The 20,327-nt window shown below is 38.6% G+C and overlaps 1 protein-coding gene across 1 annotated transcript in view; it reads right to left on the minus strand.

Moving 5' to 3' along the window:
• LOC138443734 (uncharacterized) overlaps nucleotides 1–20,327 on the minus strand; it is a 434,643-nt gene that overhangs the window by 307,730 nt on the left and 106,586 nt on the right. Inside the window, exon 4 of the mRNA XM_069596664.1 lies at nucleotides 1,192–1,245. The gene's annotated coding sequence lies outside the window, so the exon portion shown is untranslated. The remainder of the gene's footprint in view (nucleotides 1–1,191; nucleotides 1,246–20,327) is intronic.

Genomic DNA, 20,327 nt, shown 5'->3' on the forward strand with positions numbered 1-20,327 from the left:
AATCAATTCTGTGTATATGTCTTACATATATAATTTTATATATCTTTTAATGTAACTTTTATTATATATAATTTTTACCTATATATGTATATACATTTTTAGAATGGATGAACTAAACCAGAGAGTAGCAAGCCCTTCCAAAGCAAAAAAAAATATTGCTAGTCAATTTCTTAGCTACGGATATTTGCAAATTTGGGGTAAGAACTGATGATTGGGCAGGGGAGAAGAGAAACCAACAAGGTTTTGGTGATCTTATAGGACAATTGTAGCAAAGCAGAAATTTCAGGCTCTAAAATATGGTGACCACTTTCTCCCGGAGTTCATTTGCTGAATCCAAATCTGCATAGAAAGCTAAAACGCTTCTAAAAGTCACACTAAAGTCCCTCTTTATCCAGCAATATTTGGAAGACAAAGTAGTACAAGAAGAAGGAAGATTTCATCAATACAAGGCTGGTCTTCTCCTCAAGGAACTTAAAATATTGCCAGATCATGGACCAGAAGGTTGGAGAACACAGCTCAAAACTGCCAGAGAGTACACTGACTCAGTCTTTAGGGATGGGAAAACGATACGGAGCCTTGCTAAGCTTTCAGTCAAAAGTTGGGAAGGTTTCTCCCTTGAGATATTTGAAACCAGAGGTAGATAGAGTTTAATTAAAGCTAAAAATCTCACTTTCTGGTTGGCTCTAGAAAGGGAAAACCCTTTCTGAGGAGAAAAAATATAAATTTCAATCTCTACAATTAGTTATATACAAAGTCTGGCATAAAATAAAATAAAAAAAAATAGGACATGTGAAGAACCACGAGAACAAAGATCAACACCAAAAACAGTCAACAGGAACAGATTTACAGATAATTTAAATGTTGGAATCAGAAGACAAAACAAAAAAAGAATTATAATAAATATGTTAAGTAAAATATAGGAGAAGATTGACACAATGGTTGAAAGGATTAATATTAATAATTTTAGTAGGAAATTGAAACCTATACAATCAGATAATTGGAAGGTTTGTGGCAACCCTGTACTGTGTACTGGCACAATTTTTTTATAGCATTGTTTTTTACTGAAGGCATCTACAAAATTTTAGACATAATGCTGTTGCACACTTAACAGACTACTGTACGGTATAAATATACTTTTCATGTACTCGGGAACTAAAAAATTTATGTCACTTGTTTTACTGTGATACTCACTTTATTGTGGTGGTCTGGAACCAAGCCTGTAATATCACTGAAGTAGGCCCGTATCTGAAATTAAAAATTTAGTGGATGAACTTAAGACCACTCAAGACGCAGCAGGAAAGTGTCAACAAGACAACACTCAAACTGAAAATCAAAGAGAAAAAGAAAAGAAAATGATGAAACTGAGTGTAAGAGATATATAGAATACAGTAAAACAACCTGATGTATATGTAGTTTGAATATCAGAAGTAGAGAAGAAAAAGAACAAGGCAGAAGCATTATTTGAAGATATAATAGTCATAATCAACCTATGCATTTATCCAGGCAGATAAATGCAAAGAAAATTGCACTTAGGCACATGAAAAACTGCTGAAAACAAAATCTCAAAAGTACCTCTCTAACAGAGATACCTTACTCATTAAAGTAAGAATTAAAAATGACTCCTCAGCCAAACTTACGCATGTAGAGAACAATGGAATGATGTATTTAAAGAGCTGAAGGTCAAAAGCTACTAATATATAATTCAATCTCCAGAGAAAATTTTATCTTTCAAAAATGAAAGCAAATTGGAAGCCAAAGCTAGAATTTATTTATTTCCAATATATCTGCACTACAATATATGAAGTTTTTCAGCTTGAAGGATATATGTATAAATGTATTATCACTTGAGATATGTTAACTTTAGTGTATTTAATTTTTTTAATATACAGTGGATGGTTGGATGGCATCACCGACTCAATGGACATGGGTTTGGGTAGACTCCGGGAGTTGGTGATGGACAGGGAGGTCTAGCATGCTGTGGTTCATGGGGTCGCAAAGAGTCAGACATGACTGAGAGACTGAACTGAACTGAACTGAATATACAGTGAATGAAGTTAACCCTCAAAGTTAGAAAATTCCCAGCCTCTCTTCCCATTTAGGATTTCAAACCATCTACACTGTTGCTTATTTCCTATGTAACTGGATAAGCAAGTGTCTTCAGTAAATAGTTCAGGAATTCTGAACTTCAATTAAAACAGTGAAAGAACAAACGAGGAAATAATGACAAATATATGAAGTGAACTATTGCCTCACTGATGTACTGACTTTTAACCTTGCTTTGCTCAGAATCCTGAAATTGATTCATTCTGGTTATTTTCAGAGGTTGCTGTCCTTCCTGCCTTCAAATATAATCTTTGAAAAAGTACTTGCTTTTTTGGGTCCTCATCTTCTATACCATAAAATAATATCCAAAGGATCTGAAGCATGTATTGAATTATGTGTGATCCCCTACAATATAGTTATGAATTATATCCTACCTGAGATATTTCCCTTTTTATTTCCTTTTTTGCCTTCTCAAGTTTCTTGAGGGAACAGATTGACAAAGATATTTTCTAACTGTAGGCTTTTTCTGCTTCCTTGATATATAATTATCTCTGAGATATACTCCCCTCCCCCAAGCTCTTTCGTGAATTTCCTTACATTTCTATAGATGGGTCTGTATTGCCAGTTATACACACTGTCATACAAACTATCAAGCTAAGACTGACTCAAGATTCAAAATTCCTCTTTCTTCCATGCCACGGCTATGCTAAAATTCTCTTCACATTTATCATTACTTCACACATGTATCTTATGAACCCAATAATTTTTATCCCCTGGTTCATTGTTGTAACTTTAGATATATATGGTTGTAGATTCACTTGTTACATATTTAGTTACCAAAAAGATATTTCTGAAGATAGTTTTCTCTGAGTTTAGTCAAGTCTAAAAAAATTGTGCAAGCTTTAATTCTCTGCACAAGATTATACACAGCACAGACTCAGATGTGGAAACAGAGAGGATCTTGAAAAAAATAAATTCCCAATTATTTATAGATAATTGAGAATTCAAGGCCAGTATTCAAGGTCGTGTTGCTCTGGATTCTCATAAGCCTTGAAATCAGTATTTTACGCCTACATTGAAGGCAGATTCTTTACCGGCTGAGCCACCAGGGAAGCCCATTTTTAAGCCAAGTTTACCAAAATCTCCAAGAAGCATTCAGCCTCAGGTGACATCTCAGATGTAAATCTAATTAGTAATAAACTAGTAATTAGAAAATATGCAATACTGTATAGTCAATTCATATTTAGTAAACATTTATCAACGATGTGTACTAAATTAGTAATCAGTAGTAAATACTTCTGAGTAATGTGTAATGAGTATGGCTCACGGGAGACTGCTAGGTGGCTTGTCCTTCTGACTCTTTCCTAGGGTTCCTGGGACTGAGGCAAGCATCCTTTCCATAAAGTCACACTAAAAGTTCAATTAACCCCAAATGCTGTATTAATTCTTTCCTGTATGCTGTAGCATTTAAACAGGATAATTAAAAAAAAAAAATTCCCACACCCCTGAAGAAAAAATATAGTATGAATCAACAAAAGTAAAGTTGCTTAGTCACGTCCAACTCTTTGCAACCCCGTGGACTGTAGCCTATCAGGCTCTTCCGTCCATGGGATTCTCCAGGCAAGAATACTGGAGTGGGTTGCCATTTGCTTCTCCAGGGGATCTTCCTGAACCAGGGATCGAACCCAGGTCTCCTGCATTGCAGGCAGACACTTTACCCTCTGAGCCACACTTCACAGTGTGAAGTGAATCAACAAAAGCATCTATCTATTGTTAGAACTTGAGAGTTTCTCTTCAGCTTTTCCTCAGTTTAACCACATCCTTATGTCAGTCCTAGTCTCACCTTTGGCCCATTAGGTTGCCATCTTTTCAAATTTTGACTTTGGAGAGCTATAAGATGGAGAAGCAGTTATTCTCCTGGTTAACTCTCCTCTGGCACATTTATGTTACCAAGAGGAAGGAATTCACTGTCTACCAGTTATATCATCTCATTTCCCTTCTAATATCCTTTCAGATTTCCTTTCTTGAGTAGAGTCATTTCCCATATCCATGAGGTCTTTTGAGGGAAACCCTCAGCCTGTGTGCCCTACTCATTTGATGTTACTTCTCTGAAATACAGCCTTGTAAGAAAAAGAGAGTCCCTCGGACTGCAAGGAGATCCAACCAGTCCATTCTAAAGGAGATCAGCCCTGGGTGTTCTTTGGAAGGAATGATGCTGAAGGTGAAACTCCAGTACTTTGGCCACCTCATGCAAAGAGTTGACTCACTGGAAAAGACTCTGATGCTGGGAGGGATTGGGGGCAGGAGGAGAAGGGGACGACAGAGAATGAGATGGCTGCATGGCATCACTGACTCGATGGACGTGAGTCTGAGTGAACTCCGGGAGTTGGTGATGGACAGGGAGGCCTGGTGTGCTGCGATTTATGGGGTCGCAAAGAGTCGGACATGACTGAGCGACTGAACTGAACTGAAAGAAAAAGAGGCACTTCTTAAAAGTAGAACTGAATCTAAATGAGGCAATATACTCATTTTTAAAAACTGGAAATAAGATTTTGGAATCAAACCAGCCTGGGTTCAAATTCTGACTCTGTCACTAAATACTGGAGAGACTTGAAGGAAGCTTGGCATTACTTTTTGAATTTATTTCTGTAAAGAGGAAGAATAAAACAAATATCATATGTTAATACATATATATGGGATCTAGAAAAGTAGTACAAATGAACCTATTTGCAGAACAAGAATACAAGCAGACATAGAGAATGGAAATGCAGACGCAGTGGGGAGAAGGGGAGGGTAGGACGAATTGGGAGAATACCATTGACATAGAACCATTGCCATGTATAAAACAGAGAGCTAGTGGGAAGCTGCTGTATAGCACAAGGAGCTCAGCTCGGTGATGACCTAGAGGGGTGGAAGAGGTGGGGAAGGGAGGTTCAAGAGAAGAGAATGTATGTGTACTTATATAGCTGATTCACTTTGTTGTACAGCAGAAACTAACACAACATTGTAAAGCAATTATACTCCAATAAAAATTTAATAATAATAAATAAAATAAAACCTACTTTGCAATTCTATTGTAAGAATCAGAGGTAATTTCATAAGATGCTAGAATAATGCCTGGACCACACAGGTGCTCAGTCAATGGTAACTTGTTATTCTTGGAGCAGTTTCTCTAACAGAAGGAGAATACCCTGGTATAAGACAGACAACTATATTGGCTTCTGTGGAAACAAAGGGTCACTTAACAAAGAGGATACCTAGCTTTGTATCATAAGCATTCAATAAAATCTATTGAACGAATTATAAATGACATTGTTTCCTGTTTATACGAGAAGACGTTTAGCCTTCTTTTCCTCTAAACAGCTCATGAAAGTCATTGTTTTCAAGTTTTCATTGTCCTCTGATATTCTCAGCTATAAAGTGCTGTGTGCAACAAGCAATACACTTTTAGCTGCAGACTACCAAATTGAAAACTATTAACTAGAATGTCAAGGCTTTGATTATACCATGATAAATGCTGCTCACAACATGACTTTAGTGACTGAAAGATCTGGAAGTATCTTCTGAATCAACTAAGACTAAATTGATTCAATATGATTTTTCCATTGAGTATATGTGTGGCATTCAAAATCTTTGATAATCCAGGGAAGCCCCCTAAGGAAAGGCCAGGGTGGTGTTGTCTAAACACCTTTTTACACAACGCCTACAGAAAATGAGCTCAATGAATATTTGTTGAACTTAAAAAGGATGGGGAAGTAGAAATTAGTGAAGTGTATAGCACATATAGCAACTTCATCTTCTAATTAGGGATTTAATTAAAGAATATCATATTGCTAAACTATAATAGAAATCATAGGCATCATTAAAGGTTAGATGCCTTAACATTACTGTTTATATAGCAGACTTTCTTTACAAAATGGATTTTTTCTAGCTATGCAGCCTTTGTTGTTTTTGTTGTTCAGCTGCTCAGTTATGTCCAGCTCTTTGTGACCCAGTGGATACAGCATCCAGGCTTCTCCGTCCTTCACCATCTCCTGGAGCCTGCTCAAACTCATGTCCATTGAGTCGGTGATGCCATCCAACCATCTTATCCTCTGTCATCCCCTTCTCCTCCTGCCTTCAATCTTTCTCAGCATGAGGGTCTTTTCTAATGAGATGGCCCTTCACATCAGGTGGCCAAAGTATTGGAGCTTCAACTTCAGCATCAGTCTTTCCCATGAATATTCAGGACTGATTGCCTTTAGGATTGACTGGTTTGATCTCCTTGCAGTCCAAGGAACTCTCCAGACTCTTCTCCAAAACCAAGGTTCAAAAGCATCAATTCTTTGGTGCTCAGCTTTTTTATGGTCCAACTCTCACATCTATACATGAGTACTGGAAAAACCATAGCTTTGACTAGACAGACCTTTGTTGGTAAAGTAATGTCTCTGCTTTTTAATATGCTGTCTAGGTTCATCATAGCTTTTCTTCCAAGGAGCTCAAGCGTCTTAATTTCAAGGCTGCAGTCACCATCTGCAGTATTTTGGAGCCTACAAAAATAAAAGTCTCTCACTGTTTCCACTGTTTCCCCATTTATTTGCCATGAAGTGATGGTACAAGATGTCATGATCTTAGTTTTTGAATATTGAGTTTTAAGCCAGTTTTTTCACTCTCCTCTTTCACTTTTATAGAGACTCTTTAGTTGCTCTTCACTATCTGCCATAAGGGTGGTGTCATCTGCATATCTGTGGTCACTGATATTTCTCTCAGCAATCTTGATTCCAGCTATTGCTTCATCCAGCCTGGCATTTTGCATGATGTACTCTGCATATGCATATCATCTGCCTGCAATGCAGGAGACCTGGGTTTGATTCCTGGGTCAGGAAGACCCCCTGGAGAAGCAAATGGCAACCCACTCCAGTATTCTTGCCTGGAGAATCCCATGGATAAAGGATCCTGACAGGCTACAGTCTACAGGATCTCAAAAGTCGTACAGGACTTAGCAACTAAACCACCACCACCACTCTGCATATAAGTTAAATAAGCAGAGTGACAATATACAGTCTTGTCGTAATCCTTTCCCAATTTGAAAGCAGACCGTTGTTCCATGTCTGGTTTTAACTGTTGCTTCTTGACCTGCAAACAGGTTTCTCAGGAGGCAGGTAAGGTGGTCTGGTATTCCCATCACTTTGAGAAATTTCCACAGTTTGTTGTAATCCACACAGTCAAATACTTTGGTATAGTCAATGAAGCAGAAGTAGATGCCTTTCTGGAACTCTCTTGCTTTGTCTATGATCCAATGGATGTTGGCAATTTGATCTCTGGTTCCTCTGCCTTTTATAAGTCTAGCTCAAACATCTGGAAGTTTCTAGTTCACGTACTGTTGAAGCCTCACCTGGAGAACTTTGAGTATTACTTTACTAGCGTGTGAGATGAGTACAATTGTGCCATAGTTTGAGCATTCTTTGGCATTGCCTTTCTTTGGGACTGGAATGAAAATTGTCCTTTTCCAGTCCTGTGGCTACTGCTGAGTTTTCCAAATTTGCTGGCATATTGAGTGCAGCACTTTCACACCATCATCTTTTAGGATTTGAAATAGCTCAACTAGAATTCTATCACCTTCATCAGCTTTGTTTGTAGTGATGCTTTCTAAGCCCACTTGACTTCACATTCCAAGGTGTCTGGCCCTAAGTGAGTGATCACACTATCGTGGTTAACTGGGTCATTAAGATCTTTATTGAAATAATTCTTCTGTGTGTTCTTGTCACCTCTTATTAATATCTTCTGCTTCCGTTATGTCCATACCATTTCTGTCCTTTATTGTGCCCATTTTGTGCAAAATGTTCCCTTGGTACCTCTAATTTTCTTAAAGTGATCTTTAGTCTTTCCCATTCTATCATTTTCCTCTATTTCTTTGCATTAATCAGTTAAGAAGGCTTTCTTATGTCTTCTTGCTATACTTTGGAATTCTGCACTAAGATGGGTATATCTTTCCTTTTCTCCTTTGCCTTTCACTTCTCTTCTCTTCTTAGCTATTTACAAGGCCTCCTCAGACAACCATTTTGCCTTTTTGAATTTCTTTTTGTAGCCTAGTGAGTCACATTGTTTCTCACGTAAGAACAGTGATTTCTAAAGTTAAAAGTACAAGAAGTGGGTTTCCTAAACTTGCAGCCATTCCCCAAATATGGCAATGTTAATTTCAAAATATGAGCACTTTAAAAAATTATATGTTGACTCCACAAGTGGCTTTTACACACCAGATTTAGACTTTAGTGCATCAGCTAATGACTCAGTATTTCAAGTCATTATTTTTATAGCTGCCTGCCAGACAACAATTTAATTTTGGCATCATCACTTTATTTATCCCCAAAACAGTCTGTATTATTAAATATTGGATATATATATTTTATAATGTTTCCATTACAGTTCTATAAAAATGTTGCTACTAGTAATAAGAAACATAGTTCTGATACACTTGTTAATATTAAAACAAAGGAAATAAATATTAAGTAATCCAAACCAGAAACTATTCATCTCCAATTAGAAGTTATTTAATTCAAGTTGGTCAAAGATCAGAGATATGAAATGTTGCAGGTACACCGTTGAAGATAAGTGGCCAAGTATAATTGTGAATTTGTAATATTTTATAGATTCTTCCTTATACATATATACTATATATAAATGTATACAAATATATATATGTTTTAGGTACATATATATATATATCTTCCCTGGTGGCTTAGAGGTTAAAGCGTCTGCCTCCAATGTGGGAGACCCGGGTTCGATCCCTGGGTCGGGAAGATCCCCTGGAAAAGGAAATGGTAACCCACTCCAGTATTCTTGCCTAAAGAATCCCATGGATGGAGAAGCCTGGTAGGCTACAGTCCACAGGGTCGCAAAGAGTCGGACATGACTGAGCGGCTTCACTTACTTACTTACTTAGATACGTATAGTATATTGTGTATATCTAAAACATATATAACTTTTCAGAAATATATTTTGTAAATTAGGATGATGTAATCATCCTACAGATGTAAAATCATCTGTAATTAAACAAGGAGGTTGCAGTTGTCATAGCAAAGAAAAAAAAAAACTGACTTTAGAAACTTAGTTATTTGTCTACTTTTCTGTAAGCATTGTGTTTGGTAGTCCTTACTTAAAATATCGCCATATTCCATTTGGAACATACCTCTATTCTCTTTCTTCCACTCAGGTGGAAACAAGTCTCAAAGAGATTATGATGATTTTTTTTTAATGCAAATGTCAAGTCTCAGCCCCTGAAGATCACCTTGCTGAAACTAATGGCAAAGTGAAGACAATTTAAGAGACGAGAAGGCTGCAAACTGACAGATGTTGAAAAGAAATGACTTGCATTCATACCCAACCCATTACTTCATCCCTATGTCAAAAGCCTTGCTGACAATCTCCCTTAGCAGGAGTTGTTTTTCTGCCAACCCTGGGTTCCTGCCCATCTCTGTGATGCTGAGGTATGCCCAGTCACCTCACTGGATAAGTTGCTGGTTCTCACACTGCCCCATAAGGTGTAGCCCAAGCCTTCTTGTGTTTTCTCAACATCTGCTTAGATTGGGAGATTCTTCCCCCAATATGATGTTTTATTTTCCCATTTCTCTTTTGGATTTAAATCTTTCATATTTTCTAAATGTACTCTGACACACTTTGTGTGAATTTCTGTTTGGAACCAGACCCATCAAATGTAACCTTGTGTTCTTGGGAAAATCATGAGATGGCTGTTTTAGTGGATTTTTTTTTATTGAATTAGGACATATATTACCACATCTGTTTCATAGTTACTATAATAAATAATGTTTCACTTCTCAAGACTGAGTTATAAAAATAATTGATTTTGACATTAGCCCATCTATTTAATATGGTCTATAAAATGTTCAAAAAATTCTGAATAATGTGATGGCCTAACAAAGGAGCCAGTCTGCTAGCTGGATGAGGATGTTGGAGCTCTGTCTAGGGGACTCTCCAGAAACACAGTTACAAAGACTGGGGGACGATGTCAGCTGTTTAGTCCCAGTGTGTGTTTATCCATCCAGCATAGCTTAGGGTAAAAGTCCTGTATTTGTTTCTATGGTTATAAATGGTCCCACCCTTCTGAACATTTACGTTGAATCAGTCAGCCAGCCAGCCAGCCAGCTGTACAAAAAAAGGATCTGGGAGTAATTAAAATGAGAGTTTTAAATTTTTTTTTTTTTTTTGCCATTGTACCATTTCTTTGTCAGATTTTAACAAAACCAACATGTCTGAGATAAGACTAAGGTATCTGAAAATGCTAAGACTGTATCAGCCAACATAAGAACAATATAGTAACTAATTCTGGCTATTAAACGTGCATGGATCCGTATCTCTCCCAGGAATGCAAACAAATACACACAAGCCGGGTCCCCTGAGGGCTGGTCCAGTAGGGCCTAAATTGTGTGTATTAGGAGTCCTGGAGGCTCCTGGGAAAGAACTCTTTCTAAGAGGAGGATGGGTCAACCTCATGAGTTTGTTCCAGTAGCAATACTTAAGCAGCCAGAGGAGCTGAGAACAATAAAGACAGCAAAGCATTTGTCACTCAGATTTGTCTTCAGGTATCCTCTTCAAGAACTGGTTGTGAGGAAGCTGCCAGTGAAGGTGGAAGCAAGCATCTGCGGCATCAGGGAAGTGGGAGATTCTTGACTGGCACACGGTGACACTAAAGCTTTGGTGGCAGTAGCAGCATGACCTGGCGGAGGGGGCACCACCAGCATCAGAAGGCCCAGGGACCCCTTTGGTGGGAAGAGAAGGGCAGAGGGCCCTTACCTGGTACCTCAGTATGTTCTCCCCACCATTGTTGTGGCAGAATAATTTACTGAATTTCATTTCTATTGGGTGCTGGGAAACTGAAGGGATGGTTGTAGTTCTGAGAAAATTAGGAGCTTGAGCCCCACTCAGTCTCCATAGGATGGCTGAACCTGGAGCCCAGGGCTCCAAGGCTTGCCTGAGGATCCAGCAGATCCTGTTTTATGGAACCATGCAGGTGTGGGCAATGAGCATATCAACAGGCCCTTCCCAAATACACATCCTGGCTTTGCCTGGACCCACAAGTCCCCCCAACAATGACAGTTTATGCATTGCAGTCTGACAGGATGGGAGCTATGAACATCTTTAATTTGATGTGGAAAAAATTTATCAAATGTACCATTTCTAGTGTTACAGTATTGTGGTAGAATCACATTCATACCTGTATTGGGAGGAGAAAAGAAATTTTATCTATGATTGCTAAGACTCTGTTTTCATTCCCAGGTTAAAGGGAAGGATTACAAAACCAAATGCTAAGAAAAGCTGGATTTACTAGGGTAATTATCTTCAGCCAATATCAAACACCTACAACTTGCATGTGTGTGGAGTGTTAGAAAATAAGTGTTTCAAGGAAAAGAATAAAAAATGTGGTGTTGCTCTGACTCACTTATAGGCTCCAATTTCTAAATAAAAACCTCTTTTATTTATCTGGAAAATCATTGATAAAATGACAGCAGTAAGCCTAGACTTCAGTTTCGTTTCATCCATTGAGGAGGTTAGCCCTCTGTTTAGCTCGTGCTGACAATATGCCCATCTTCATTTGTGTCAACTGTATCTGCTTTATGAAATTCCATCAAGGGACATCATGCACCTCATCATGTTAAGAAGGCCCGTACACAGTTGCCTTGCAGTCACCACTATTCTGGTCTGATGTGATGAGAGTGAGTATGGAAGTCAGATATTTCCTAAAGCTGGGCTAGTCTTGGAATGTCTGTCCTAAAAGATGTGAGGTTCAAGGGTAAAGGCAAGGAATCAATGTGATATTTTATGCAGATCACACTTAGTTGCCACGAGCATCAAGCAGTTTTGGTGAACAGTCTTGAGGGCCAAGCCTAGAACCATAGTGGGATGATCCATGGGGCATAAAAAGAACATATTAGAGTTTCTGTTTGTATGTTCATCTTATTTATATAATTCTCAATCATTTTAAATGTATGGATTCACACTGGTGCCCACACTCTGTATCAGACAGTTATGTGCCATAAGAAGTTCAGTTCAGTTCAGTTGCTCAGTCATGTCCGACTCTTTGTGACTCCATGAACCGCAGCACATCAGGCCTCCCTGTCCATCACCAACTCCCAGAGTCCACCAAAACCCATGTCCATTGAGTTGCTGATGCCATCCAATCATCTCCTCCTCTGTCTTCCCCTTCTCCTCCTGCCCTCAATCTTTCCCAGGATCAGGGTCTTTTCAAATGAGTCAGCTCTTTGCATCCGGTGGCCAAAGTATTGGAGTTTCAGCTTCAACATCAGTCCTTCCAATGAACACCCAGGACTGATCTCCTTTAGGATGGACTGGCTGGATCTCCTTGCAGTCCAAGGGCCTCTCAAGAGTCTTCTCCAACACCACAGTTCAAAACTATCAATTCTTCGGCACTCAGCTTTCCTTATAGTCCAACTCTCTTACATCCATACATGAACACTGGAAAAACCATAGCCTTGACTAGACGGACCTTTGTTGGCAAAGTAATGTCTCTGCTTTTGAATATGCTGTCTATGTTAGTCATAAGTTTCCTTCTAAAGAACAAGTGTCTTTTAATTTCATGGCTGCAGTCACCATCTGCAGTGATTTTGGGGCCCAGAAAAATAACGTCTGACACTGTTTCCACTGTTTCCCCATCTATTTCCCATGAAGTGATGGGACCAGATGCCATGATCTTCGTTTTCTGAATGTTGAGCTTTAAGCCAACTTTTTCACTCTCCTCTTTCACTTTCATCAAGAGGCTCTTTAGTTCTTCTTCACTTTCTGCCATAAGGGTGGTGTCATCTGCACATTTGAGGTTATTGATATTTCTCCTGGCAATCTTGATTCCACCTTGTGCTTCTTCCAGCCCAGCGTTTCTCATGATGTACTCTGCATAGAAGTTAAATAAGCAGGGTGACAATATACAGCCTTGACATACTTCTTTTCCTATTTGGAACCAGTCTGTTGTTCCATGTCCAGTTCTAACTGTTGCTTCCTGACCTGCATATAGGTTTCTCAAGAGGCAGGTCAGGTGATCTGGGATTCCCATCTCTTTCAGAATTTTCCACAGTTTATTGTGATCCACACAGTCAAAGGCTTTGGCATAGTCGATAAAGCAGAAATAGATGTTTTTCTGGAACTCTCTTGCTTTTCCTATGACCCAGCAGATGTTGGCCACAAGAAGATAAGGCAGCTCTTCTAAAACACAGCGAGATTCCTGGCATAGTTCTTTCTTATAAATTTGCTTTTAGCATATTGAAGTTTATTACTGTGCCCAGTTCAGTTAATCTATAGATTATCTTGTCTAATTCACATAATAGACACAAAGATTAAAAATATTCTTAAATTCTCATGTTAAAACAATCTCAATAATGCAACTATGTATACACAATAAAAGACCGGCAGAACTGATGTGTCATTACCCCTCGGTTATAAGATGAAAACAAGAAACTTAAATTTTTTTATATATGTATATTATATATATATGGATATATATATAAAGAAGTTCTTTGGAATTAGTAAAGGCAGTATTTGAAATTACAACTTAATAGTCACTCTTGTTAAAACTGAGCTTTTACTGAAAATTTAAAATGACTTAGAGCATTAATAAATAATGTTCAGAAGCATCACTGTCAGCAATTTAAAATCTAGAATATTATTAATAACAGAAATTATAGTGAGAGAAAATATTTTGTCCTATTACTTTTAGAAGTAATTACAATTCCTTTCTTCTTTCTAGTATAATATACGTATCAGGGCATGAGTGAGAAAGTTTTACTAATATGGGTGGTTCAATAAAGTTCGGAGACTACTGGTGTCATTCCAGGTCAGGAATACATGCAAAAATATTTCACAGGGGGCCCTGCAGTCTTCCCTTGCAACCATATTTAAATCTTTTCCCAAAATTAGGCATGAAGTATTTAATCAAAGAAAGGATTCTGAGACTAAGAATAAAATTTTACAACCACTGTGCTAGACAATCTTACACTTTAGTCTATCATGGATAGGGAAAAAAAAATCCACTGATTTTAGAAATATTCCCTTATTGTTCATTTGCTGGAAACATATAGATCTTCTATAGCTTTACATCAACATAATTGTCAAGATTTTACCAATTCATCCATAGAAGCTCAAGAAAGACAGGATCAGGAAGATCCACAGGGAGCATTGGTTAATTGTCCACCAGTGAGCACTGGTCTTGATAACAAGTTCACATACTGAGATAAAACATATATTTTACTGAACCATTTTGAAAGCAACTTGCTAAGTTAGCTCTCAGCTAGATATACTTGGAAAGCCAAGATAAAAATTAGTTGTACCCTTAGTATTTCAGTCTTATTCTTTAAGACGATGAAACGACCAGTCATTTAGCAACAAAATCTGAATTATTTTCACTCTTCTGTATGATTTAAAATTTTCATAAGACGATGTTGAAAAATGGGCCTTTTCTCTGGCTTAAATGTGGAAACATAATTTAACGTTTAATGGGTATAAATTCATACCAGAGAAGAGTATACATTAGAAAGTGTGATAGCCATTCTCTATGTTAATTAAAATAAATTGTGAAATTATGATGAGACACGTTATTACATTTTAACCAAACTTAGGTAGAAATACAGAATTTGAGAAATGGTACTCATCCTACCGCTCATTTTATAAAGGAGTGGGCAGAATCCCAGAGGGATTGAGTGACTCCTGGGCAGGCTTGTGCCCAGGGCCCAGTGCAGCAGTCTTTCCACCACATTGTGCTGCTTTGGTACCAATTTGGGGCTGAAGATATCTATCTATCAGTTGACAAACTGATCGATCAATATGGCATTAAAAATCAGATTAAATCAAACAGTAATTTTTTTTATCTGACATGGCCTTTATTTCCTCCTATTTCTTCCTGATAATGGACAGTAATTTCATGAGCCAGTAATCAAGATGGCATTTTACCTCTTTTGAAATTGTGATATTTCATAAAGACTGATGTCTTGACTGTGGGAAGCCCAGATTCTCCCATTTGCTGTGCATGCCCATTTGCTACACCTTCTCTTTTATTTGGCTTCTCAGGTAGCACTGTTGGTAAAGAACCTGTCTGCCAGTGCAGGAGATATAAAAGGCACAGGTTCAATCTCTGGGTAGAGAAGATCCCCTGAAGAAGGGCATGGCAACCCACTCCGCACTCTTATTTGACTGGTTTTATGCCTTCTCTCTGAGTCAAGGTTGTACTCACTTGATTCCCATTTATTAAATATTAATACCTTAATGGTGCCAAAAGCTGGGGGTTCACAGGAGGGATGGAGCCCAGCTCCACCTTCGAGGATCTCCATCGGATATACGGGGAAGGGATGTTTACCTCCTTCTCTCACATTCTTGCTCCCGCAATGCGGAGGGTCTCCAAATACAGAACAAGGAATCCTCTCAGGGTGCTCAGGTCAGGCCAACAGTTTGGCATCTTTCAAAGCGATATTCTTCAAATATTTTCTCTACATTACCTAGAGGAGCAGCTAAGTACAAGAAAAGTGAAGAAAAGGAAGGTGCGCCTTCCCATCCAGTGTAGTTTCTGTTATCTCAGGGACATCAGCACACTTTCTACATTAAGAAGGACAGAGCAGGATGGGCGAGGAGCCACAGCTAACATCTACATTTTATCAGGCCTTTAATTCAATGAACATATTTCTCTCTGAGGGGGTGTCATGTCTGAATCTGTGACAGAAAATACCATAACTGGCTTCTATTCTATCTTCTCTACCACATTAAAGGTACTGTGTCCTTAGAGGGCTCATGACTTCCTTAACCCCCCATTCCCTATGCTCCCCTCCCAATTCCTAGATGAGGTGTTCTTCTTTCTGCTGCCCCCAGCCCCTTCAATGACACAAGGCAGATGTCTCACAAAGAGCAAACTAATAAAGAACAAAAGGTTATTCAGAAAAGGAAACTCCATAAACATCTATAGGGCAATAGGGCTATGAGCAATAGGCTTCATGAGCATATAATAACATGACTTTCTGTCTTTCATGAAGCTCACTGAGGGCTTTATGTACTAATCAGTGTTATTAGCCTACTTTACAGGTGGAGACCTTGACCCACAGAAAGACACACACGTCCAAGGTCATACACTGAGTCATCACAAGCAGAACAGCACACAGAGCAGTGAGCAAGCAGCCTATAAAGCTACACTGATACCAAGTGTGTTTTGAGAAGAGAAGAGTAAAGCTTGTCAATGAAAACAAAGCTATTATAACTAGCAGCACCACCTATTTTTCTCATTCTAGGCAAAGGTCTGAGAGAAAAGAGAGAAGAGAGAGAAAAGAAAGCAATGCTGTGATTTACAATATACGATGGGAGAGAAAGACATTTAGTTCAGCATTTAAGGGGCTTCCCTGGTGGGTCAAATGGTAAAGAATATGCCTGCAATGTGGTTTGATCCATGGGTTGGGAAGGTCCCCTGGAGAAGGGCACGGCAACCCACTCCAGTATTCTTGCCTGGAGAAACCCCATGGGCAGAAGAGGCTGGTGGGCTATTGTCCATAGGGTCACAAACAGTCAGACACAACTGACTGACTAACACTTTCACTTTAGCTTTGAAACATTTTTAGTCTATAACTTTGCAAATAAGTCCATGAAACAAAGTAAAAATTACATAGTTTAACATCAAGTTCCCTTTTCTCCCCTCATTTTAAAACCTATTCAACCTCACTGCCTCCACCAAACCCATCACACACCAGTACAGCACTGTGCTTTGCCGGTGTTGATAGCTCACATCTGTTTATGGTGCCTGGCGTGTTACAGTCACTCAAAGACCTACTGTATAGATAGAAGGAGAGATATTAATACCTATTAATCAAGATTAATTAATTAATATTAATACCATTTTAGCCATGAATGATGTCAGCAAAGAACAATTAATTTGGACAGAGTCACAAATAAGTTCATGGCAGAGCTGGAATTTTTAATGTTCCCTTCATTTCAAGCTAAAGGGCTGGCTTATCAAGGTATTTCAACCACATTAGTAATCTTAGAATAGATCCAGCAAATATAATGTTCTCTACTTTGTCACAGTTCCAGCAGTGTTCAATCATCTTAGTGTCTTTCTACTCTCCCATACCGTCTAGGTCCACCTTCAGTCCCTCAACTCATAAAACAATGGTGTCTGTCACTAGTTTAGCAATGATATAGCATTTTGTTGTGATATCACTAATGCTATTATTTCATTTAGTGTTTCTTCTAACCTCAGTTTTAAATTCTCTGAGGGCAGAGGTCTTGTGCTATTTACATTTTTGTATTATCCTCAACATCTTATGCTCTGTAGTTAACATACTAGCAGATATCATTTTTAGCAAACTGATTACAATGAAAGAACATTTTTGGTGCCACTCTGTGACCGAATATCAGGAGACACTGGGGAGGTTTCCTTAATGCTCTCAGCCATCATCTTATCACTATAAGGACCTATGAAAAAAATCAATGACCCAGACCTGGCCCGTGAGACAGGTCCAAAAAATAGAGAAATCTGATTTATCAAGATACAGTAGCTTTTATCTTTTGTTCCTTCTTCTTCCTCAATAAATAATGATAAGCATTTGGGTTAAAATGAGATAATTCAAATATTGAATACTTTTTTGCCCTGCTAGGAATGAGAGATGTTGAGACCTTTAGGACCACATTATATCCAAGTGGGGACTTTTTTTTAAATAGTTCATATACATTCCTTTGGTATAATCAGAAACCACATGGGACTATTTTCCACATCTATAACATGATTGGCAGTTTCCACTTTCCTCAAAAGGAAAGGAAAGCATTGTTTATACCCAAGGATGGGCTGCATAGCACCAGAGTTCCAACGGCTTAAGCACAAACTGTGATTTACAAAAGTATCTAGTGACTGTTCTAATCCAGGGAAGTTGGTAGGCCATGTTTGTTAAGTGTGTGGGACTTTTGTGCACAGGTACTGACAGCTGGTAATAAAATACAGAAATTTTCACCACATCAGTAGCCCCAGTCCTTCCTGGCTTGGAGCCATCCCAAGATTTGTGCCCTCTGCTACTGTGTTTATGATACACAACACAGCACAGGCTGCTGAACGTGCCCATCCTGCAGTGCCAGGGGTGCTCAACCATTCCTTCCACATCTTTATTCAGGAGAAGTGATTTTCCAAATTCTTGGATGCTGGAAATGACCCAAACATAGCTCACTAAACTAATTTCACTCAGAATTTTTAAATGCATGTGCATTTGAGCATAAACACTGTCCATATGTTTCTGATTCATTTACACTGAACTCATCAAAGGGCTGTGTTGTAAGAGTTGTTTGATGTCCAAGAATACTTGAGGGTTGTTTTTTTTTTTTTAATGGAATTTTATACTTTCTTTCACCATTTTCCTTAGGAAGCCAAACGATGTTGAGAGTAAACAAACTTGAACCCCCAAAGATCTGGGGTTTACCCTTACAGTTAAAACTCAGGAGGATGGAGCTTGGCAGTCTGGCAAGGAGAGCATCTTTTGGATGCATCATGGCACTATTTCCCAAAGGATAGGAAGACCTAAGGCTAGCCAGGGAAATCCTTTCAGGAGACCTTCTTTCATTCAGTGGTTTATTCATTCAATTCCAAAAATGCCCTCCCAAATACAACTCTTAGAAACTACTCACAGTCTCTCTCTTGCCAGTTTGAGGAAAAGGCTTCAGAATGTTGGTGCTGCAACTGCCCTTCACTTTTTGGAAGGGAACCAAAGGAGGTTTTTTAGGAAACCAGTATTTGTTCACCTGAATGCATCATGTCCTACATTTATATGCTAAAGAGACAAGACAAGCATCTCTGGCTACAGCTGAGAACTAATTAAAGTTGCTCTTTTACAGCATTATGTGGTTCATTCCATTCTTCTTTGATTAAGAACAAAAGAGAAGGAGAGTCATTTATTGCCATGAGTCACTTGAGGTACAATGGAAGGAATTCCAAGACACTGCTGAGACAAAACAAAACTGACATTATGAAAGCCATGTCTAAACACTAATTTAAACTGTCAACTTACTACCAAGGAAGATTCCTGACAGACAGAGAATTAAAGCCTTAAAGACCTTATAAATCACTGAAGAGATTAGCACCAGTGTGAATGAGTTAAAATACATGTCTGCCTTCAGAGTGTTAGAGTGGTTCAAAGCAATGCACTAGGATGTGACGGGAAAATTAGTTGTAATAATTAGGAAGAGAAAAATGCTCAAATATAGCTTCTTGGGGATCTCAGAGTGCAAGCTTCACCCACACAGTTATTTCAGGTTCTTGAGTTAGTGAAATATAATATAGATGCTTTCATGACCCAATATATAATACAATCAAAATGACTTGAAAAATGTTAGAATTTAAAAACATGAGTTACAAATACCAAATAGTTTCCCAACCCCCAAACCCACTATCTCCTTTTTCTCATCTGTGCTTGTCTCCCTGAATCCTGCTGCAGATGTATTATTCTCCAGCAAGACCCATCACCATGACCCCCATTACATGAAGCATTCCATCTCAGTAGCCAATATCAAGAAGTCTTCAGAGAAAATTTTGTTAGGATTTCCATCAATTTTTATACTAAGTATTGCCTCTTCAGATGGTGACTGCAGCCATGAAATTAAAAGATGCTTGCTCCTTGGAAGAAAAGCTATGACCAACCTAGGCAGCATATTAAAAAGCAGAGACTCTACATTGCCAACAAAGGTCTGTCTAGTCAAAGTTGTGGTTTTTCCAGTAGTCATGTATGGATGTGAGAGTTGGACTATAAAGAAAGCTGAGCACCGAAGAATTGATGTTTTTGAACTGTGGTGTTGCAGAAGACTCTTGAGAGTCCCTTGGACTGCAAGGAGATCAAACCAGTTCATCCTAAAAGAAATCAGTCCTAAGTATTCATTGGAAGGATTGATGCTGAAGCTGAAGCTCCAATACTTTGGCCACCTGATTCGAAGAACTGACTTGTTGGAAAAGACCCTGATGCTGGGAAAGATTGAAGGCAGGAGGAGAAGGGGACAACAGAGGATGAGATGGTTGGATGGCATCCCTAACTCGATGAACATGAGTTTGAGCAAGCTCTGGGAGTCAGCAATGGACAAGGAAGCCTGGTGTGCTATAGTCCATGGGGTTGCAAAGAGTCGGACACAACTGAGCAAATTAACTGAACTGAACTGAATTGCCTCTTCAGGGCTTTTGAGTTAAGAATTAAAAAAAACCCTTTACTCATGTGTGAGCATCCTCAATCCCTCCTACTGCTGAAAAGGAAGAGGGCATAAAGACCTTCAGTGGTCTG

This window comes from Ovis canadensis, chromosome 7 (assembly GCF_042477335.2).
Source record: "Ovis canadensis isolate MfBH-ARS-UI-01 breed Bighorn chromosome 7, ARS-UI_OviCan_v2, whole genome shotgun sequence".
NCBI classification, from domain to species: domain Eukaryota; kingdom Metazoa; phylum Chordata; class Mammalia; order Artiodactyla; family Bovidae; genus Ovis; species Ovis canadensis.